This window comes from Humulus lupulus, chromosome 3 (genome assembly GCF_963169125.1).
Source record: "Humulus lupulus chromosome 3, drHumLupu1.1, whole genome shotgun sequence".
In the NCBI taxonomy this organism is placed as follows: domain Eukaryota; kingdom Viridiplantae; phylum Streptophyta; class Magnoliopsida; order Rosales; family Cannabaceae; genus Humulus; species Humulus lupulus.
Genome location: NC_084795.1, coordinates 31,786,107 through 31,810,353, shown reverse-complemented (window position 1 = coordinate 31,810,353; position 24,247 = coordinate 31,786,107).

Here is a 24,247-nt window from a genome sequence, read left to right as displayed (position 1 = left end):
TATGTGTAAATATCTGTTGATGTTATGCTATGTGATTCATATTTGTGAGTGAACGACGAAGGATGGAATAGGAAAAGGCCGGGAACGGCGATGGCCGAGAACAGCAGGAAGCCGAGTATGGCAAGGGGCCAGGATTGGCGTTGAGCATGCAGAGTGCATGCTGTTAGGGAGAGAGCCTCCTAAGGTGCGGGAGTCACCCTCTCAGTGAAGACCGCAAACCCAGGGCCTGGTAAAGCGCCTGGGACGACTTGGCTGCTTTGTGTTTAGCTTGTTGGTTGTTTTGTTGTAATTTGTTGCTAGTTTTGCATATGTTATATGTTTGTGTTGAGTTTTCTTGCTGGGCTTTGGCTCATGGGTGCTCTATGGTGCAGATAAGGGCAAGGGAAAGGTCAACCAACCATGAGTATGGAGAGTGTGGAGCGACGGGTACATGTTCGCCCTACCTGGCTGTCATGGCCAGGGTTATTTGGGAAGATATAATGTATTTGGTTGATTTGTCGCTTAGGTCAACCTTAAATGTATTTTGAAATGTAAAGTATTTTGGGATCCCAAATGTATAACTCTTTACGTTTTCAATGGATGACCACATTTTTATATTAAATGCCTTCAAACGAATTTTATTATAGTTTAGCTACACTTTTAACCTAAAATCTCGATTAGCGAGCTAATGGCACGTTTTTAACTCACTTAGTAACGAATCTAAGGAAGTAGGGTGTTACACTCGAGGTTGCTGAGGCATTGGTCGATGCAGGTCAAAGAATTTGAACCCAGTTGAACTCCTGAGGAGCCGATAACATTATCGATCGCGAATTCATGAATGTATGTCGCGATGACGAGTTTGGGGTCTCAGATTGGAGTGTAGGAAGGATGATAATTCTTTGCTTGGCTCAAGGGATGAAAAAACATAACCTCTGGGAGCATAAGAGGAATAACGGTAAGGCCTTAGGACAATGGGGTAGCCTCGGTTTTTTTGGCAACCTTCGAAGCATGGGCTCCCTTCAAGGACACCCGATTACGCTTGGACCCCTTAGACACGGTGGGCTGGCTGAGGACGTTATCAATGTCCAAATCCATCTCGCCTAAAAATAGGAAAACAAACATTAGTACTTGATCATGTTTGAGAAAAGATATTGAAACGGCTAAGCAAAAGAAACCTAACTGTAAGATCCCCTCTAGCTCAGACTCGGGGACCAGGAAATCCCTCTATCGTCAGATGATTCTAATGGGGTTCCCTCTCGATAAGTAGGGGATATCCTCAATAAATGTCTATAGTCATTAGTCATGTACTAGACGATTATCCTTTCCCGAACCTCATTTAAGCTATACATGGTTTGGTATTTTCCTAACCAACTATCGTCCCTATGTACCTTAAGATCTACCTTTGACCAGGTCATAAAATTGTTCTGGGGATTATTAAATAGGACTATGACATTGGGATCTTGTTTTAGAAGGGTTGGAGACCACATAGATAGGTCTAACGCGACTTTACCTCCGTCAGACAAGCTTGGAGAGGCCTCGTCTTGCCCGTCAGTTCCCGAGCCTAAAGGTTCAACTGGGCAAGGGATAGAGGCCCGAGAATGGGAGCTTGAGTGCTTCCTTTGGAGGGAAGCTTGGCAGTCGGTATAGGGACATCTTCCCTTCTCGTAAACTTGTGAATCCCATCATCATCTGTATACTCGCCTTCGCCAAGGAGACCGCATTGTTGGAGCTTATCCTTGTGAAGGAGGTTGTTGAGGGATCGTTGACCATACAACGGCTTCAAAATTTCTTCCTTGTGGTCTTTCATGGCCTGAGTGGGTTATAGATGGTTGTAATTGGTTGTACAATTGATTTGGATGAGCATTTCGAGCTCGAAAAGAAAAATTCATGGGGAAAGCTATGAAAGAATACTTGGTCGATACCATCTATCCAAAAGAAAATGGTATTGAAATTTGGAGGGTTGTTATTTATGTCCTCGAACAACCTCATCTCCCTTAGATAGCTCGACAGTTAGTAGAAGCCATCCCCACCGTGAGCTTGGGAAGTGTTGCTTTTCAGGCAAAAGAGATACATAATCTCGCGTGTTGACGGTCCATCCCATTTTTTTCTCATGGTCTAACGACCTCAATGCTGCTAGGACCCTATACGAGTTGGACTGGAGTTGGAAAGGGGAGATATTGATGTAATCGATAAACTTCTTGAAGTACTCTTTTAAGGGCAGTAGTTCCCTGACTCACATATGTTCGCGACTCCAGGCCGTAAGCTCTACTTTCCTCTTCGGGTCGTCTTCACCCGGAGCAAAGCAACTCCTTTCGTGGGAGCTAGTAGGCCGACTTACAAACTTGCCAGAAAAATTTGGTCCGTGACAAGACAAAATGTTTTAAATCTGTCTTGTGGAGGTGATTGAACTCTGATAGAGTTCAGCCTTGAAAAAAGAGTTCTCTGAGGCTGGGCAAGAAGGAACTTCAGAGGTAGGTTGTTTGGATGGTAAATTGATGTACTCTCCATGAATTTGAAGGAGAGCTCACCTAGGGGAAATGCTACAGTAACCTTACACTCAGGATCTAGTGGAATTGGTCAGAACTCAGGGCCTGGGTCAGCATCATGGGAAATTGTAGCCTCCTTCTTTTCCCTTCTTCAACCTCGTCAATCTGACGTCGGAAGTGGGCTCAAACGTCTTTCTGTTCGAGGCCCTCTCCGTGCTCCTAAATCAACTGCTGGTTTTGGGCAAATGGAGACTCAACTTGAGGAGACAGTGGGTGGTAAGGGATTGCAAGCTCGGGCCCCCACCGATTCTCTAAAGACTGCGACATCTAACAAGAAAAGAAAAGGTGAGGGCCCATTATTTAGGAAAAATAGGAAGAAAGAATCTTGATTTCAAAGTCGCAAGCTCGAGATACTGAGATAGAATAAATCATGTCCGAAGACTAGAAATAGTGAGATTGCTTAAATGCCATGACCGAGCTGTTATAAGCTTGGGGCATAAAGAGTAGGATCACGCGAGAGTGGGACAGTTACTTCCAATCCCGAATTTCTAGAGAGAAATGGGCAGTTATCCAAAAAGGAGATGCCATCGAGTAATTCGCATTAAAACCCTAATTCAAAATCCTATTCCTTGCACTACACGAAACCTATAACCAATTACCCCATAACCTAAAAAAATGCCATTTTTTCCAGATTTTTGCCAAAGTTTTTGCCTAGACAGATCTTTATTCACAAAAAAAAAAAAAAAAAAGCTCACTCATACAAATAAAAAACTTCCTTTTACAAATAAGATTTCAAGAACATAGCAAGAACCAGACCTATTTTCTCATGCATGAAAACTAAGAAAAAAATGTGATGTACAGAGAAAGTAAGGTTTATAGAACTTAGACAAGGTCCTGTCTTGGGAATGAAGAGATCGTGGATTGGAAAATCAGAAGAAGAAACGATCCTATGGAACCGAAGGTGTGGAGGTTGTGTTGGTTTTTTGGCTTAAAGAACATGCAAAACTTTGGGGACTCCAGTTCAAGTTTCCTTTCTGAAAGATGAGACTGTAAAAGTGAGGATGAAGGAGATGAATGAGAGTTTAAATAGGCAAAAGGTGGCATTGGGGGATTAATCTAAGCCCTTGAAACGGATTAAAACGTGATCCAATGGAACACGTTTGATCTTGAAAACTAGTGTGCAGAGAAAAGAGTACTTGAGTACTCTCAATATCTAATCCTGTATCGACATGTGTCCACACTTGAGTGTGGTAGGTGGGCACGTTTCCCGAAAGTGAAGTTCAAAAGTTTCCTTCTCATAGGATTTGAACCAACACTTTCAAGGGCAAAATGTTACACCCAAATTTCGAGAATAATTAAATAGTCTCGAAATGTAGGCTTGTAAAGTGTAATCTCAGGATTAACAAGAGTTAGCATTATACTTTCTCAAATTGTCACGAGATTCTCTAGCTACACCATTAGCGCTCAAGCATGAGTTGGAGGCTCCAAAGCGTCAGTTTCCTCCAAGAGATGAGTTCGAACGAATAAATGAGCAAGGAGATGACGATAACTGGAATGGTGAGCTCGAAGCTTTGGGTGATCTCGAAAGTGCATTGAGATAGTGATCAAGCATGAATATGCGTTAAAAGTGATACACATAGATACTGTTGTGAAATCCCTATTTATGTGGGATTGGTTAAAACCATCCACAATTAACCTTATTTCTAAGTGATCTTTTATTTAATAATACATTTAATTTGTATTATTCAGATATTCATTTGAATTTGAATTTTAATATTATGTTGTAACTTTCCTAAATTTATGAGAATATATTCTTGTAACCAGGCCTATAAATAGACTGGATTTAGTCATTTGGGGGAGGAAATTTTTTTGCACAGGGATACCTTCTGTGAAATTGCGTTTTACTGAAGTGACTCGTAGACGTAGGCAAATTTTAACTGTTGAATCACGTAAAAAATCTCTTTCTTTTCTTTTATTCCTTATTGATTGTTTAATTGCTCTACATGAATAAGTTGACGAAAAAAGGCGTCAACGATCATAAAATAATAAAATGTATCACACACGTTTTCTCATATAGTTACACATTTAAATAAGAAATTTATACATTAATTACTTAAATCATTAAAATCCTTAACAACTTAATCATTGAAAATTACTAAAAAATAAAATTAATTTAAAAAAATATACCAACATTTTCTCATGTAGTTTTTTTTAAATAAGATATTTATATATTCATTACTTAAATCATTAAAAATCTTAACTAATTAATCATTGAAAGCTACTAAAAAAATTAAATTAATTAAAAAAAATGTACGAATTTTTTCTCATGTAGTTTTTCCTATTTACCATCTTAATAATAATAATCTAATAAAGTGTAACATACACGTTTTCTCATGTAGTTTTTTTATTGTAAATTACTAAAATATATAATTAATTTAAATTCAAAACTAAAATATCTTAATAATTAAAAATATGATTACATATACACATAATATTAATTTGATTAAAAATTTATTTAGCTTCATTGTTTGGCTTTCAATTGATCAAGAGAATAGTAATCAATAATTTTAAATTCATGATATTTTATCTCTCTTTATGTATATGAATATATGTGTGTGTATATATACATATTGTATATCTAAAATTGTTGGCTTGTGTATATCTTATGAATATCATTTCCAAGTGTACTAGCATTTTCTTAAGTTTTTTCGTGTATCATACATAAGTACACGACTTTCAATGTATACCATGCATATTTCACACACTCATGAATATCAAACTATGTTGACACTGCAATATCTCAAAAAGTATTTTCAAGTAAGTTTTGTGCACCTGACAAATGTAGAGAGAACTCACCGAATGAGGCCCACAGATTAAATAAGAAATATAAGAACCAAAGTGATGTTCTTGAAATATGTATATTTATTTATGGTTGATTTGTAGATTTTGGTATTTGTTACACCCATATTTTGAGACCTGAGATTGTGACCTCAAAAGCTGGACTCGTCAAGTGTGAGCTTGAGATATATAAAACGCATATTCATGGTCCAGATGTCAAACCCTCGAAGCAAGACGACAACCTCGAAGACATGTAACCTCGAAATTCTTTCTAAGCTTGAAAGAACATAGCATCGGGATATATCCGTTGTCGAGTGTCTTTGGATCAAGTAGCCTAAGGTTAAAGAGTACAAGCTCGAAATGTAACAGCCTCGATGGTATTTATCTGCTCCGAGCTAGTCTTGGAATAAGGCGGCTAGTTTGTAACTTATCCGTAAACCTTGACTGACATGATTCTGGTTGCTGACCTCGAAGATTTAATGAGTCATCTGATGTAACGCGTTCCATACGTTTAAAGATATTTATTGTTGTAACATCCCAACAATAAAGGGATATTAACAAGTATGTTACCCGTTTCCTAGTCATCAGGGGACGTTTCCTTGTATATTGGAGTTACAGTATTTAATATCATTATTTTAATTAATAAGCAGAAGTATCTTCCCGAAATATGTGGGAATGGACTCTGAGAACTCTTTATAAATAGAGAGTTCATGAACATTTGTAAGGGACGGATCTTCTGATATCTTGAGAGAAGCTCTGGAGAATTCATCTCTGAAGGATTTCCAGAAAACTCCAAGTCTTAATAAAATAGACTCGTGGACTAGGCAAAGTTAACTACTGAACCACGTAAAATTCTTGTTGTTCTACCATATTATTCACCTGCGCCATAGTTCCTATTGTTTAATTGCTCTACATTTTAAGTTGACAAAAAATGGCGTCAACAACTTGGTGCTTTCATTGAGAGCCTTAAGTAGTAAAATCCCTGATTAGCTATGGCCGCAAATGATCAGAATATTCCTGAAGAAAGTTATCCACGCCGCCTTGGGAAGCAGCCAATGATGAATCCAGAACCAGAAGTGAGAAGTGAGTCCTCCGATTCTCGAGGACCTCCGACACCTCCGGCTCCCAGGGATGACGAGGACATGTATTATAATCCCGAGCGGTATGTCCCCATTGTGGAACTCGAAAATCGACAGTTAAGAAAACAGTTGGCTGAGGCCAAGAAGCGTAACGAGGAGCTGGCTAGATTGGTTGCGGAGGCGCAGGTGGCACAGCCCCAACCTCCACCTAATGTCCAAGCCCCACCTTCGTGGGACGTTCATGTTCCTCCCTGTAGGCCTCGTCGGTGACCTCACAAAAACACTACCACAAGAAGAACGGAGCAACCTCCGCCACTGGCAGAGAAAACTGCTCCCTCGAGGCCCCGAAGAAACACCTGGGCTAGAGCTCCAGTTAACTCAACTGCTGAGTTACCAGCTGAAACTGGGAATAACCGAGCCCCTGCAGAGGCTCAGACTCAGAATCCTAGAAACACGCAGAATGTTACCGAGCCAGCACAGGCGAACTCGGGACCATCCAGACCCCAAAATGGGTGGCAGCCACCATCACCCATACGGTTCCCTCCATCGCCAATAAGATATCCCTCACCGCCTCGGAGGAAGACATAATTGAATCAGGGTGATAGGGAAAGGCGGGCTAGATGGAAGCAGGGGAATGGAGAGGCTGCTAGAGAACGGAGAGCGCCCAGCCTACGAGAACCCAAATGTCTCGGTCTTGCACTGTAGAGACGAGACAACCTGAAAGGAATCCATCTCGAAACAATCATGCGACGAGCCTCGCCGGGGACGACTCAGGGGACACCAGATCAGTCAGTATGTATGATCAAGGACGTAGAAATACTGGGAACCAAAGGAACCACCCTGACTTGCGGGAACACCTGAATCAAAATCAGGGTGGTGGTAATCCCTCAAACCCAGACCTGAGAGATCGCCTAAATGGGTGCAAGGATCCCCTGTGAAGGCGCGAGCCTGGAATTGTGATCAATGATAACCAATTTCAAGCGAGGCCCCCTGTGGACCCAGTTCAGGAAAGAATTGATCAACTGGAAAGAGCATTTAGGCTCTTACAGAATGAGCGAGTTCGGGATCGGGACGAAGATTCTGATGAGGAGCTCGAACCATTCGCTCCCCACATTTCCAACACCCTGTTTCCTCCAGGGTTTCGGATTCCTCATGTCCCACCTTTTGAAGGGAAATCCGACCCGTACAGTCATTTAAGTACATTTAACACTATAATGAGAGCAAGTAATGTGGGTTACGAGCTCAGATGCATGTTATTTCCAGCATCGCTTACAGGACCAGAGAAAAACTGGTTTGAAAAATATAAGAGACATTCAATCACTTCTTGGGATCAGTTGTCAAAAGATTTCAAGAAGCAATTTAGAGCCATGATTGGGGTAAGACCCGAGGCATCGACCCTGGCCAACGTCTGGCAACAACCAAATGAAACGTTGAAAAGCTACTTTACAATATTCAATCTGGAAGTCGCCCGAGCTCATGATGTAGACGACAACGGTCATTTAATGGCCGTCCAAGCTGGGGTAATGCCAGGAAGTCCCCTATGGGAAGATATGCAGAGGAAGCCTGTGAGGTCCACAACCGAGTTTAATCGACGAGCTCAGAGGTTTATTAATGTAGAAGAGGCGAGGTCAACGCTGAATATGACCTCTCAGCCCATAACTACAACGATAAACGTAAACTCTGCCTTGACCTCGGCGGGCCCATCAACCTTGAAACCCCCTGCAGAAAACCCTTCCAAAAGAAAGAAGAATGAAGGAAGTAACCCTGAGGCAGAAGGGGGAAATAAGAAGAAAGGGGAAAGGTATTTCTCCGTGTACAAGGTGTACACTGAGCTCAACGAGTCTCGGGAGAATATTTACCTGGCTAATAAAAACCAGGTCCCTTTTAGGTGACCAGACCCCATGAGAAATCAAAAGTCCAAGAGAGACTCCAGTAAATACTGTCGATTTCACAGAGATACTGGGCACACTACTGATGAATGCAGGCAACTAAAGGATGAGATCGAAGGACTGATCTCGAGAGGATACTTCAGGCAGTATGTTAGGAACCAGAACAATAATCAGGCTTCTACCAGCCAGAGGACAGCTGCGCTGCCGCCAGCCCAAAACGACAATACCCGGGCTAGGGAGGAAGAGAGAGCCCCTCCGATTGATGGAGAAGATGTGGTAACCATCTCGGGCGGGCCTCACCTAGCAGGATCAGGCAAGAATGCCCAAAAGTGATATGTGAACGAACTGAAAAATGGGGACGGGTCCCCTTATGAACCCGAACCAACAGCTCCAAAGTACCAAAAGGTTGAATCTCAACCTATAACCTTTACTGAGGACGATGCGTCCCATGTTAAGTTTCCTCACAACGACCCACTAGTCATCACTCTCTAGCTCACGAACAAGAGGGTACACCGAGTTCTCATTGATAATGGGAGCTCAATGAACATTCTCTATAAGGCCACCTTAGAAAAGATGGGACTCACGCTACGTGACCTAAAAGCTCGTGCAACGACGTTGTACGATTTTTCAGGAGAAGGGATTGCCTGTATGGGGTCCATTGAACTCCCTGTGACCTTGGGAGACTACCCAGTCTCAACAACCAAGATGATGGAGTTTGTAGTAGTGGACCTGCCTTCAGCCTACAACATGCTGCTCGGGAGACCCGCCCTAGTAGGGCTGGGGGCAGTCTTGTTTGTAAGGCATTTGGCCATCAAGTTCCCGACTTCTAGTGGCATCGGGACACTGAAGGGAGACCAGTTAGCTGGAAGGGAATGTTATAACATTTCCATAAGAGGAAAGAAGCAGACGAGTGGGCAAGCGCTCGTCGTTATTTAGAATAAGGATGGGACAGTCTTGGAGATAGATGAAGAAATCGATCCAAGAGTAGAAGAAAGAGCTGATCTCGAACCATTGGAAGAGCTCGAAGAATCAGACCCACCAAAAACAGTAAAGGTCAGGAAAAACCTCCACGAAGAAACCAAATAGCAATTAATTTGCTTTTTGAAGAAGAACCAGGATGTCTTCGCATGGTCACATTCGGACATGATAGGGATAAGTCCAAATGTAGTGAGCCACGCGTTAAATATCGACAAAAGCTTCCTGCCGAAGCAGCAAAAGCGAAGACTACTGGATGACGATAGGAAGAAAGCCCTTAAAGAGGAAGTCGACAAGTTAAAAGCAAACTGATTCATCAGGGATGACTTTTACCCTGATTGGGTAGCCAATTCGGTACTGGCGGACCTGTATTGATTACTCGGACCTCAATAAGGCCTGTCCTAAGGATTGCTTCCCTTTACCACGGATTGGCCAGCTCGTGGATGTCACGGCAGGGCATGGACTCATGTCGTTAATGGATGCCTATTCTGGATATAACCAGATTGCCATGCATGCCCCTGACCAAGAGAATATGAGCTTCATAACTAAAAAAGGGCTGTATTGTTATATTGTCAAGCCATTCGGGCTCAAAAATGCTGGAACCACTTACCAGCGACTCGTGAACATGATGTTCTCCGAACAAATAGGTAATAACATGGAAGTTTATGTTGACGATATGTTAGTTAAATCTTAACTTAACAATAACCATGTGGATGACCTCGAAGAATGCTTCGTCGTGGTACGGAGATATAACATGAAACTTAACCCTCAGAAGTGCTCTTTCGGAGTATCTTCAGGAAAATTCATGGGCTTCGTTGTAAATTCTCGGGGAATAGAAGCTAATCCAGAAAAAATCCAAGCTCTGATTGATATGCCCTCACCTCATAAACATAAGGATGTCCAAAGTTTGACTGGTAGGATGGCGGCGCTAAGTAGGTTTATCTCAAAATCTACGGACCGTTGTCTTCTATTTTTCAACCTTTTGAAGGGAGGCAAGAAATTCGAATGGACGGAGGAATGCAAGTTGGCTTTTCAAGAGATCAAGAAACACCTCACAGAACCCCCCATCTTGTCAAAACCCATTACGGGAAAAGTTTTGTACCTGTACCTTGCTACGACCGAGCACGCCATAAGCGCGGTACTTGTGCGGGAAGACGAAAAAGTGCAAAGGCCCATGTATTACGTCAGTAAAAGATTACTGGGGGCAGAATCAAGATATCCCTTGATGGAGAAGTTAGCTCTCAGCCTAATTCACTCATCTCAAAAGCTTGGACCCTATTTTCAGGCGCACCCCATCCATGTACTTACTGATCAACCACTAAGACAAGTCTTGTCCAAGCCAGAAGCCTCAGGTCGACTGCTCAAATGGGTCGTTGAACTCGGACAATTCGAGATCACTTATCATCCAAGGACGACCATAAGGGGACAAGCCTTGGCACACTTCATAGTGGAGTGCACTGGCATGGCCAACGATGAAGTTATAACCCCGACCCGCGAGCTGTGGAAACTTTATGTTGACGGATCTTCTAATGAAAATGGATCGGGAGCAGGAGTGATTTTGATCACCCCTGTAGGAAGCTGATTTCACTCTGCCTTAAGATTTGACTTCGACGTGTCGAATAATGAGGCTGAGTACGAGGCTTTACTGGCAGGACTTCGCATAGCCAAGGAGCTCAAAGCCAAAGCGATACATTGCTACAACGACTCCCAGCTGGTGGTTAATCAAATTTTGGGAGAGTACCAAGCTCGTGGTACAAAAATGGCGGCATATTTAGAAAAGGCAAAATCGGCACTGGAGCATTTTGAGTTCTATGCGATAGAATAGGTCCCCTGAGAACAGAACTCGAACGCAAATGCATTAGCCAGTCTTGCTACCTCTATCGAGAATGACGAACTGAATGTCGTGCCAATTGAACATCTCGTGATGCCCAGTATTGACGAGCCAGAACAGGAGGATGTGTGTATGATCAGTTCCGAGCCAACCTGGATGACTCCGATAGTTGAATACCTTGAGACTGGCGTTCTCCCAGAAGAACGGACCAAGGCTCAAAAATTGATGTATCAAATCCCTAGGTATACTATTGTAGATGTAAAGTTATATAGAAGAGGATATTCCATGCCACTACTCCGGTGTGTGACCCCACCCGAAGCTAAGAAAATCATAGAAGAAATTTATGAAGGGTTCTGTGGAGACCATACTGTGGGGCATAGCCTGTCCAAGAAGATCATACGTCAGGGATACTTCTGGCCTACCATCAAATCAGACTCGTTCGACTACGTCAAGAGGTGTGATAAGTGCCAACGGTTCGCCACTATTCCTCGAGCTCCGCCATCCGAGCTAACTATGATGACCTCTCCGTGGCCATTTGCGGTCTGGGGAATTGACCTCATAGGCTCTCTTTCGACTGGCAAGGGCGGAGTAAAATACGCAGTAGTTGTCGTAGATTACTTCACGAAGTAGGCTGAAGCCAAACCTTTGGCGACAATAACCTCGAAGAAAGTCCTTGACTTCGTGGTGAAGAACATCATATGTCGATATGGGATGCCAAGGAAGATTGTGTCCGATAACGGTACCCAATTCGACAACGATCTGTTTACCAACTTTTGCAAAAAAAATGGGATAATAAAGAGCTTCTCATTGGTGGCCCATCCCCAGGCGAATGGCCAGGTCGAAGCTGTAAATAAGACCCTAAAGAGTTCGCTAAAGAAAAAGTTAGAAGAAGCTAAAGGAAGATGGCCCAAAGAATTGCCCCAAGTTCTATGGGCGTATAGGACCACGACCCGTACATCAACAGGACATACCCCATTTTCTCTGGCGTACGGTTGCAAGGCTATGTTGCCGATCGATGTTGAAATTCCCACAATTCGAGCACTCGCTTATGATCAAACCTTGAACCACTCTCAGCTCGAAGAAACTCTGGACCTGATCGAAGAAAGAAGGAACGAAGCTCAATTAAAAAATGTTGCATACCAACAGCGAGCAACCCGGTACTTCAACAAAATAGTTTGAGATAGAAAATTCGGTGTAAGAGATTTGGTACTGAGGCATGTATTCTTGGCAACATGGGATCCAGCACCTGGCGTGCTCGGGCCAAATTGGGAAGGACCTTATCAGATAGAATCAGTCATCCGACCCGGTGTGTACAAGTTGGCAAGATTGGATGGAAGTCTGGTACCACGAGCATGGAATGGCGAACACCTACGACCTTACTATCAATAATGTAGGGAGGGTGTCGCCTATAACCATGCTTGTTTATCTGCATTGTTTTCTATTTTTGGATTTTTCAAATAAAGTTTGATTTCGTTTTAATATGCTGTTTTTTTTTTTTTTTTTTGCAATCTCTCTTAATTTAGTAACCTATGGTCACATTCATTAGATATTAAGCGGGCATTAGTGGTACATATACCATCAGCTTGAAAAAATAAAAAAGCATATACGAAAAACATACAAGTGTTTGGATATAACCAAATGCGCGAGATAAGAAAGTCTGAACATAATCAAATTATCAAGAGATAAAAATATAAGTGTATGGATTACAAACCTAACGCGACTTTTATAGGTTTGGAACAAATCATCTAAAACTACTCGACAGTAAGTTGGAGCATAACCTACTTTGCGTTAAGTCGAGATCGAGGCTAGAGTATCTTGCAAAACAATAGTTTCGACCTCATAACCTCGAGGAGCTACCCGAGGATGAGAAAAATTAACTAAAAAGTAAGATATAACTAAACCATTTGCCTTACACACCATATAAGTACTTTCGGGTGCATGGTAAAAGGAATATCCGACCTTGACAAATAATGAGATCGGAAGCGGATAATTCGAGCAAACTGTGCATGAATGCATCGAACCTCGAGCTTAAAATCCAAACTATGTTTGTATGAATAAACAGGCATATATGACACTTTAATATAAATTGCGCAAAATATTTCAACCCAAGACATGTGAAGCATATATATTAAAATGAAGTCAAAAAATAGTATCTCAAATATCATAAGAAAAGGCAGCTCTTTTACGAGCTGTAGAATTGTCTTGGCCCCGTGTGCATAAAAAATAATAGGAAAAAAAAACATAAAAGGCTATTACAAGAAATTCAGAGGGATGCAGCCTCGAGGCAAGATTTAAGAAGAAGGAGCATTCTCCTTGGCCTTCTCAGCATCGGCATCATCCCTGGCTCCCTCTGCCTCATCCCGAGCAGTCTCCTCCTCATCAAGCCGAGCTTTGCATCAAGAGTGCCTAAGAGGCTGGTGTCGAGGTCAACATTGTTGGCCCAGATTTTGTACATGGCCATGTCGACTGCCCGGTCCTTGTTCTCCTTAAACTCTTCAAGAAGGCGAGTCTTTTCACCCTCCATGATCTCGAAATTGATGTCCTTCTCTTCAAGCTTGGCATTGATCTCCTTGACCCGAGCATTCTCCTTCTCAAGCTCCGTGAGCCGGGCATTCAGCTTTTCTAGCTCAGATGCCTTGGCCTTTAGCTCCTCAGCTCCTGCCTCCACCTTTGCTTTTGTTGCCTTGAGCTCACCACTCAGTTTGAGCTGAAGATCCTTCGCCTCTTGAGTAAGAGACATCCTCGAATGGACCTCGTTGTTCATCTTATAATTGAGCTGAGCAGAGATAGCAAGAGTCTAGCATACAAAGAAATCAAATTAGCATATGGACCAAGTGTAAATACAGCTAATAGCGAGAGAAGAAAGGTTACCGCAGCATGGAGCTCGATGCTCTTCTCGTAAAGAGTGTTGTAGTCCTAGGCATTGTTCAAAAACTGCCAGTGAGGAGCGTCGAAGCTGCCAAACTTTGACCCACCCGAGACAGAACGTCCAAGCCCAGTGTAGCCCAGTGGGGTCCAGCTGCGTTGTCGATCACATACTCATCAACATGAGTAGAAATCGAGAGCAGCGGTGTCTTCGAGGACGAGGGTTTCTTCGGAGATGGGCCAACTGTGGGATTGACCTGGGGTGTAGGTGGAGCACGGGTAAGGCCGATGAGGAAGTCTTGACCTGAGCAGGTGGACTCAAAACCGGAGCCGGGGGAGGTAGTGTTTTCTCGGTCCTCTTAAGGACCTTAGCAGGCCGGTCTGTTTTTCGCGACCCCCTCGGGCGCTTACTCCTCTTGGCACCGCCACTCACAAGAATGTTGTCAAGGTTGGAATCCATCTCGCCTTCACATTTACACCACATTATGAGTTATCCCAAAACAAAATAATTTAACATGATGCAGACAGACAAGGGATAAAAACACAAGTGGAGAGAAACCTAACTGGAACTCTGCCCCAAGCTTGTGCTTGGAGACCACGAAATTCCCCCATCTTTAGTAGAGGCGGGGGGAGTACCTTCCCTATAGGTGGATGTCAACCTCGAAAGGTCCCTATAGTCATTAGTCCCGTATTGAACGACTATTTTGTTCCATACCTCGTTCAGGCTATACATGGTGTCGTATTTCCCGAGCCAGCTATCGAACCTATATACCCTTTCATCTACCCAAGACCATACATAGAAATGGTTCCTATCGTCCTTGCACAATATTAATCTATCGGGTTTATGTTTTAGTAGTGAGGGAGACCATAAATCCAAGTTAATGATGACTATAACTTGTTCATCCGAGCCCGAGCTTGAGGCCTCGTCGTTGGCCTCATTTCCCGATTGTGGACTCATTTGACGTTGAGCTGGAGATAGAGGCCTCGCATCTCTCCTTAGGGGGAGGTTGCCGGTTGGCAAAGGCACGAACTCCCACTGGTCGTACTTCTTATTGGATCAGTCAGATGTAGACTGATCCTCCCCCAAGAGACCGCACGCCCGGAGCTTGTCTTCATGTAGGAGATAGGAGAGGGATCTCCTGCCGTAGGGAAGTTTGAGCAAAGTTTCTCTGTGCTCCTTCATCTCCTTGGTGGGGGTAGGGCGATGGTAATTGGCTGGAAGATCAAACACATTTCAACTAAGCACGAGCCTAAAACAAAGTTTGAGCAAAAAAAAGAGGGGAGTTGAGATACTTACGAATCCGTCTGAATGAGTAGAATCTAGACAGGGCTAGGCCATCTGTCCAGAAGAAGGCCTTCTTGAAATCAGGAGGATGGTTGGGAAGATCCTCGAACATCTTCTTCTCCTTGGGATAGCTCGAGAGGTAGTAGAAACCCTCTCCTCCCCGAGCACGGGAGGGATTGATTTTCAAGCAAAATAGATATAAAATCTCTTCTGGTGAAGGTCGTGCCCACTTCAGCCTGTGGTACAGTGATCTCAGGGCAAATATAACCCTGTAAGAATTGGTGTTGAGCTGGAAGGGAGCCAGCCCAAAAAAGTCCGTGAAGTCCTTGAAAAAAGACTTCAAGGGCAGTACTGCCCCTACCTTCATATGCTCCTGGCTCCAAGCTGCGTATCTTAGCTTGCTATCAGGATTTCCATCTCCTGGAGCATGGAAACTTCGCTCATGGGAGGTTGGAGCTCGAAACCTCAGCGAGCCCGATAGTGCTATGCCGTGAAAGGCCAAAATATCAGTTATCTGACCTAGCGATGTAACCGAGCTCCAATAATGCTCGGCCTCGAAGAATTCTCTCCTCGGTTGCGAGGTAGAAGGTTCCCCCATCAGCGAGAATTGAAGATCACCTATCTTGAAGGCGATTGTTACTTTGAGCGTAGGGTCGAGAGGAATCGGTCTAAGCTCGATGTCTGGATCTGGATAAAGGGAGACCCTTAGTCTTTTCCTTTTCCCTTCTTCGACCTCCTCTATCTGACGTCAGAAGTGGTCTCGAGTGTCCTCTTGCTCAAGCCTCAGTTCCTGCTCCCGAATTAAGCGCTATTTCCGGTAAAAGGAGATTCCGGGCTCGAAGCTACTGGTGAGTAAGGAATCACGAGCTTTGACCCCCACCACTTTCCCGAATTCTGCGGCATCTAACAAGAAAGCAAAAGGGTGAGGGCCAAGCGAGCAAGAAATAAAGAGATAAATAATACCTAAGCTCGAATGATCGAGGCTACAAGGCAAGCTCGATCCAAAGGATGTGGCCAATCTCAGAGCATGTATTCCACCGAAAGGAAGGAAGGTGGATATGTGATGGGAAATCTCAAAGTATCAGGGAAAAAAAAGGTGGCGGTTATTAAAAATGTGATATTTTTGGGAATCGTGCATTCTCTACACAACCCTAATTTTGTACCCGATATCTTGGTGTGCAAGATATGTACTTTGAAATTTGAAAACCAAGAGAAGAAACTATATTTGAACCTTTTTACACAAAAACTAGGTTTGAATCTAATGTCTATCAGTCGAAGCATCCTAGTGCGTTAAACTAACGAATGGATCAAAAATAAATCCTAGTGCCCACGCTGCAACAGAAGCGTAAACATAGAAAAGAAAAAAAAATATAACGCAAAGAAGCCATGAACGCAAAGCTTACACAATGTGATCGGCGGAAATAGAGAAATGGACGATTGTATGAGCGGTTGCAAGTGCGATCTCACTGAGTCAAAAAGTCCAACGTGGATTTGTCTTCTTGGCTTTGAGAACATGCAAGAAGTGGGCAAGGAGGTTTCTGCTTTTTTCTTTCCTTTTTTCTCTCTAATGAACGTGAAAATAAAAGAGGAAGAAGATGACTGAGGGCTTATTTATAAGCCCGTGGGAATATAAAGGGTTGGATTAATCTGGGCCATTGGCCAGATTCCATATCAGATCAAGTGGCTAGGAACCCGTGAGGTGATAGTACCCAAAAGGATGGCAGGCGGATAGACGTGGGCAGGTTTCCAAGGTACTCAAGTACATTGAGTGAGCAATACCCAGCTAACGTGTGTCCATACTCGAGTATGTGTGATGGAACGGTTCCCGAAGGAAGTTGTTCAAAAGATTCCTTCTCATAGGATTCGAACTAATACTTTTGAGGGGGTAAAATGTTACACCCAGATTTCGAGACCTGAGATTACGACCTCGAAAGCTAGACTTGTCAAGTGTGAGCTCGAGATATATAAAACGCATGCTCGTGGTCCAAATGTCAAACCCTCGAAGCAAGACGGCAACCTCGAAGACATGTAACCTCAAAATTCTTTCTAAGCTCAAAAGAACATAGCATTGGGATATATCCATTGTCGGGTGTCTTTGGATCAAGTAGCCCGAGCTTAAAGAGTACAAGCTCGAAATGTAACAGCCTCGATGGTGTCTATCTGCTCCGAGCTGGTCTTGGAATAAGGTGGCTAGTTCGTAACTTATCCGTAAACCTTGACTGATATGATGCTGGTTGCTGACCTCGAATATTTAATGAGTCATCTGATGTAACGCGTTCCGTACGTTTAAAGATATTTATTGTTGTAACATCCCAACATTAAATGGATATTAACAAGTCTGTTACCCGTTTCCTGGTCTTCAGGGGATGTTTCCTTGTATATAGGAGTTACAATATTTAATATCATTATTTTAATTAATAAGCAGAAGTATCTTCCCGAAATATGTGGGAATGGACTCTGAGAACTCTCTATAAATAGAGAGTTCATGGACATTTGTAAGGGACGGATCTTCTGATATCTTGAGAGAAGCTCTGGAGAATTCATCTCTGAAGGATTTCCAGAAAACTCCAAGTCTTAATAAAATAGACTCGTGGACTAGGCAGAGTTAACTGCTGAACCACGTAAAATTCTTGTTGTTTTACCATATTATTCATATGCGCCATAGTTCCTATTGTTTAATTTCTCTACATTTTAAGTTGACGAAAAACGGCGTCAATAGTATTTTTCTTACGTTTTTGGAAGGAGAAGAAATTGAACGTGGATCATGGTGCTATGATATTGTTTACTATATGTAATGAAAAAAAGTATATTTCTATCTTCGAATTTAATTAGCTAACCAAGTATTGGTATTAGAATTGTTTGGATTTCTCATTTATTTTCACTATAGTAAATATATATTTTCTAGATTGTAATTTTAGTGGACATTCCAGAGCAACAAAAGATGTGGATGTTGATGTGAAGAATGAAAAATCATTTTTAGAAACAAGGAACACCTTATGAATTAAAAATAATATTAATAGAAATAAATACATTAATTAATTAAAAAAATTTAAATCAAATAAATAATTATCAAGTTATACATATTCATGTGCTTAAACAAAGCAAAAAACAATTTTTTTTTCTCATTTTTTCTAATTTTCTAATTTATGATCGATAATGATAATAATAATAATAAATATAATAAATATTTATTTAAACGTAACAACTTTACAAAAATATATCTTAACAACATATATAATTTAAATTTAATTTATTTAAACGATAAATAATTTGAATTCAACTTTTATTAGATATTTAATTACAATTAATTAAATTATAAATAAACATTATTTTTTTCTCATTTTTATTTTACTTTTCTAATTTATAGCTATTAATTAATTAAGGAAAAAACTCTATCTATTTTGTATTTTTTCTCACTTTTATTTTAATAATAAATATAATAGATGTCAATTAAAAATATATATAATAATAAATAATCTATTTATTTATATTTTTTAAGCTTTTGACAAAACACGGGATTCAAATGTTAGTTTTTAACAATAAAGGATCGAAACGAGTAATCAAGCAAAATACTCTATCTTTATAATCCTATTTTTAATCTTTTGACAAAACACAAGGTACAAAAGTTAATTTTAAAAAATAAAGGGTCATACGGGTAATCGACTTAAATACAAGGTACAAAATGGTATGAACCCTTATAGAAAACATAAATTATATATATTTATATAATTTACTTTTTATAAAGAATTTTTAACCTTTTGAAGAAATACATGGTCCAAAAGTTCATTTTAAAAATAAAGAATCAAAACGAGTAATCTGTAACGCCCTAATTTCTCATAATATTATCGAGAACACAGCGTTGGATCATAAACATAAATATTGTTATTTTATTTAAGAAAATTAGAATAAGCAAAGGGATCCCATGTCTTTAAAAATAAAATAAGGTTTATAAAAAGATAAGATGAGCAACATTAAGATATAAAAATAAACAAAACATAAAACAAAATGCTTTGTAAATAATGGCATAGGCCTATTGATCATTCCTTGACTATATGGCCCCACGAATACATCATTAAGATCTTAGGTCCCACTCGCCACTGACCTTTCTATCATCAATTTTTTGCACACCAACATAATAAAAAGTGAGCTTCTAAGCCCAGTAAAGAAAATACAAAAGTCATATAACAAGTAATCATAACAGACATATCATAAATCATACAAAAGTTTATAACAACACTAATTTGTATTAATCATATAAGAACATAATATATTCTAGGTCATAACATAGATCATAATCATAAGTCATAATAAGTTATAATCATAGGTCATAATTGGTCATAATCATAGGTCATAATAACAAGACATGTATAAGAAAAAGATAAGTGTTTATACAGGGGTGGCAATTAAGCCCCGGACATAAGTTCGTCATACAATTTTGGCAACCGAGCCTACTGGACATCAACTTAGGTCTGTCATACATTTCTAAACACCTTAGGTCCAGCCACACTTATCTTCTTATTGTACCAGAAATGTTAGGGACATGCATATCACAAACTGGGTCATAAACTAAACTACCTAATTTTTCTTACCTTGAGTGTGGAATGAGAAGAAAAAGAGAGATTGCTTTTGCTATAGAGAATCTCCCAAAACCTTAAATATGACATAAAATAATTAAATTTAGAAACTTACAATAAAACTATACTTCCAAGAATTCTAAACCTTATAAAATTGTACATTCACACTAGAATCAAAAGATCGAAATCCCGGGCCTTCTATAATGTTTATCAACAACACAACACCAAGAGCTTTAATACCTGGAATATTTTCAATGGAAGATATTATACGTTTCAGCTAATGATGGCGGTAAAACCAACCGATATGCTACTTGCCCTACTTTGTCCAATATCTCAAGAGGAACTATATACCTCGGGCTTAACTTTCATTTCTTTTCAAAACGCATAATCCCCTTCATCGTAGATACTTTGAGAACGACTTGATTGCCTACTGAAAACTCAATGTTTCGCCTCTTAGCGTCGACATAGCTCTTTTGGCGAATTTGAGCAGCAATCATTCTTCGTCTTATCTTTACTAGCGCTTTTGTTGCTTCTCTTATGACCTCAAGCCCTAAGTATCGTCTGTCACCAACCTCGTCCCAATGAAGTGGTGATTGGAACTTCCGTCCATATAGCATCTCATAAGGTGCCACGCCTATTGTCTCATGATAACTGTTGTTGCAAGATAATTCTATTAATGGAAGATACTTGCTCCATGATCTTGAGAAGTCTTGTGCACAAGCCCTCAACATATCTTCTAATATTTGTATGGTGCATTCTGACTGGCCATCGGTTTGAGGGTGAAATGTCATACTTAACTTTAACTTAGTGCCCATTGCACGCTGTAGACTTTCCCAGAACTTTGAGGTAAAAATGGATCCTCTATCAGAGACTATCATCTTTGGAACTCCATGTAGTCTTACTATCTCTGCCATGTAAAGCTTTGCGTATTGCTATGCGTTGTAAATTGTTCTTACTAGCAAGAAGTGAGCAGATTTTGTAAGTCTATCTATAATCACCCACATAGAGCCATGATGCTTGGAGGTCCTTGGTAACCTCGTCATGAAGTCCATCACTACATCTTCCTATTTCCATTTTGGAATCTTTAACGGTTGCAATGTTCCAGTGAGTCTATGATGTTTTCCCTTAACTTGTTGACATGTGAGACATTTTGTTACAAATTCCGCTATGTCCTTTTTCATTCCCGGCCACTAGTACATCGTCTTGACATTGTTGTACATCTTGGTCGACCCTGGGTGAAGTGAATACGGAGTGGTGTGTGCTTCTTTCATAATACTATCTCTAAATTCACATTTTTTTGGCACACACACTCAGTTTCTATATCGTAGCATGCCTTCCTTTGTCAATGAAAAATCAACATTTTCTAAGCTTTGTAGTCCTGCCCTCTTCTTAAGAAGAAACTCGTTCTCTTGTTGTTTCTCCTTAATTTCCTCTATTAGTGTTGACTTGATCGTGAGGTCAGCTAGTTGTCCAGTTATTAACTCAATTCCAGACTTCTTAATATCATCTTGTAAGTGTTGCGTTATCCCCTTAAGTGTTGATGTTCTTCCGTAACTCTGTCTACTAAGTGTGTCTGCCACGACATTAGCCTTTCCCGGATGATACAAAATCTCAAAATCATAGTCCTTTACAAGCTCTAGCCACCTTCGTTGCCTCATATTGAGCTCCTTTTGCTTAAAGAAATACTTTAAACTTTTGTGGCCCGTATAGATTTCACACTTTTCTCCGTACAGATAGTGCCTCCAAATCTTTAGAGCCAAAACCACCGCTTCTAATTCCAAGTCATGAGTCGGGTACCCCTGCTCGTACTCCTTTAGTTGTCTTGAGGCATATGCGACCACCTTGTTGTCTTGCATCAAAACGCATCCAAGACCCTCTTCGACGCGTCACAATATACTACAAACTTGCCTTTATCATTTAAGACGCATAAAACTAGGTCTGATACGAGTTTGTCCTTAAATTTTTGAAAGCTTTCTTCACACTTCTCTGTTCAAGTGAACTTTTGTTGCTTCCTTGTTAAATTTGTTAAGGGTGTAGCTATTTTGGAAAACCCTTCAACAAATCGCCTATAGTATCCCACCAAGCCAAGAAAACTCCTCACTTCAGTAGCGCTCTTGGGTTTGGGTTGGTCCTTCACTACTTCTATCTTGGCTGGATCTACTTCTGCGCCATTTTTAGACACAATGTGTCCTAGAAATACCCCCTTCTCCAGCCAGAATTCGCATTTATTAAACTTAGCGTATAGTTAATGATTTTTGAGTCGTTCCAACGTCATTCACAGGTTCTCTTCATGCTCGGCTTTCATCTTTGAGTAGATCAATATGTCATTTATGAACACCACAAAAAACTTATCCAAGTATTCCATCAATACTCAGTTCATCAGATCCATGAACATGACTGGTGCATTTGTTAAGCCAAAAGTCATTACCAGAAACTCGTAGTGTCCATATCTGGTCCAAAAAGTCGTCTTTGGGATATCTTCTTCTTGTACTCTTAGCTGGTGATATCCTAACTGCAAATCTATCTTCGAGAACATTGTAGGTCCTTGGAATGGATTAAAAAGATCATCTAATCAGGGCAAAGGTATTTTTTCTTGTTCGTCACTTTGTTTAGTTCTCGATAGTCGAGCAAATCCTCATGTTTCCATCCTACTTCTTGACAAAAATCACTGGTGCACCCCAAGGCGAATAGCTCGATCGGATGAAACCCTTGTCTAATAGCTCCTGTAGTTATATTTTTAACTCCTTTAACTCGGTAAGCACCATTCTATCAGGAGCTTTCAAGATTGATGTCATCTCTAGTGCCAACTCTATTTTTAACTTGATTTCCCTACTCAGTGGTAATCCCGGTAGATATTTTGGAAACACCTCACGAAATTCACATACAATATGTATGTCCTTTGGTTCAAGTTGCATCTCTCGTGACTTGTCCTCCACGTTGGCTAGAAATTCCTGGCAATCGCTACTAAATAAATCATTGAGCTTTGAGAGCTGAGACTATTGGTATGCGAGTTTGAGAAACTTCTCATTTGTAGATGAATTGTTCTCCGCCTTCTGTTTGAAAGTTGACTGTCTTACCCTTAGAGTCTATCGTTGCCCCATGTTTTGCTAACCAGTCCATACCTAATATTACATCATAATCTTAAGGTCTAACTCGATCAAATCTAATTATAACTCTATTCCTTTGATTCTAATTACAACGCTATGCACCCCTACTAGATATCATTCTTTCCCCCGTGGGTAATTCTGTGACAAACTTGTCTCTAAAAAGTTTGCATGGTTTATGTGATTTTAAAATGAGCCATTAGCTCGCTAATCGAGGTTTTAGATCAAAAAGTGTGATTAATCTAAATAATGACTCATTTAAATAAGATTTCGGTATAAAAGTTTGGACATTCATTTAAATCATAAAAGTGTTACAATGGGATCCCAAAATATTATTTTAAAATATATTTACAACTCAAAAGTTAGGGTACAGTTGACCTAGGCGACAAAATCAAATGTTTGCACAATGTTCCTCAAAACTACCCTACCCATGGTGGCCAGGTAGGTCAAACATGTCTGTGTCGCTCCATGCCTTCCAACTCATTCTTGGTCGGCCTTTCCCTTGCCCTTACCTGCACCATAGAGCACACGTGAGCCAAGGCCTAGCAAGAAAACTCCATAAACATAGCATATAACAATTCATTCCAGTAAATGCATAACTTTAAACAGATACAATAGACTATTCACATAGTGGCATATGCTGACCAAGGTGCATTACCAGGAGCCGGGTTCACGGTCTTCACAACACCCTAGACGGCCATGCCATGGTGGGCTGCATTCAACATGCTTGTTGCCGTTTGACCTGCATTCAACATGCTTATTGTCGTTCCCGGCCTTCGCTGATTAGTCATAATCACACAAACAAGGCATAATAATTATAAGCATTCATGCATAACACTAAACACAGATAATTGGGACATGCCTTGCTCTACAGGCACAATCATTTTTCTTACCTTTGTCCCGAGCTAACTGTATTGTGCGATCCCGAGCATGATCCCCTAAACCCGAGCCTTAGCGGTAAAACCTAGTCACAACGCAATAATAATAAATATCCATCAAACCCTAAACCAATTAAAAACTTTGGAACAATATTCTAGCCTCTAGGACCACAAATTCTACTAAACTAGGTAGTAGAATCCTTTACGAGCCCTTAAAATTTGAGTTCCAGAGCTTAAAACTGTGTTTTTGCCATTTTTCCTATTGAGCCGTGACCTAGCCCCCTAGGGCCATGATGCGTTATAAGTTAGAGAGCCCCTAGGCTCTCTCCTGGGGGACACAGGACGCGGTGTGCCATATTTGTGCTGCGGCACTTGGGCAACTTCAGGAACACTCTAGGGTCTTCTCACGCATACGGGCGACGGCGCCTGAAGAACAGGGTCGCAACTCGAGCTCCAAACCCAGA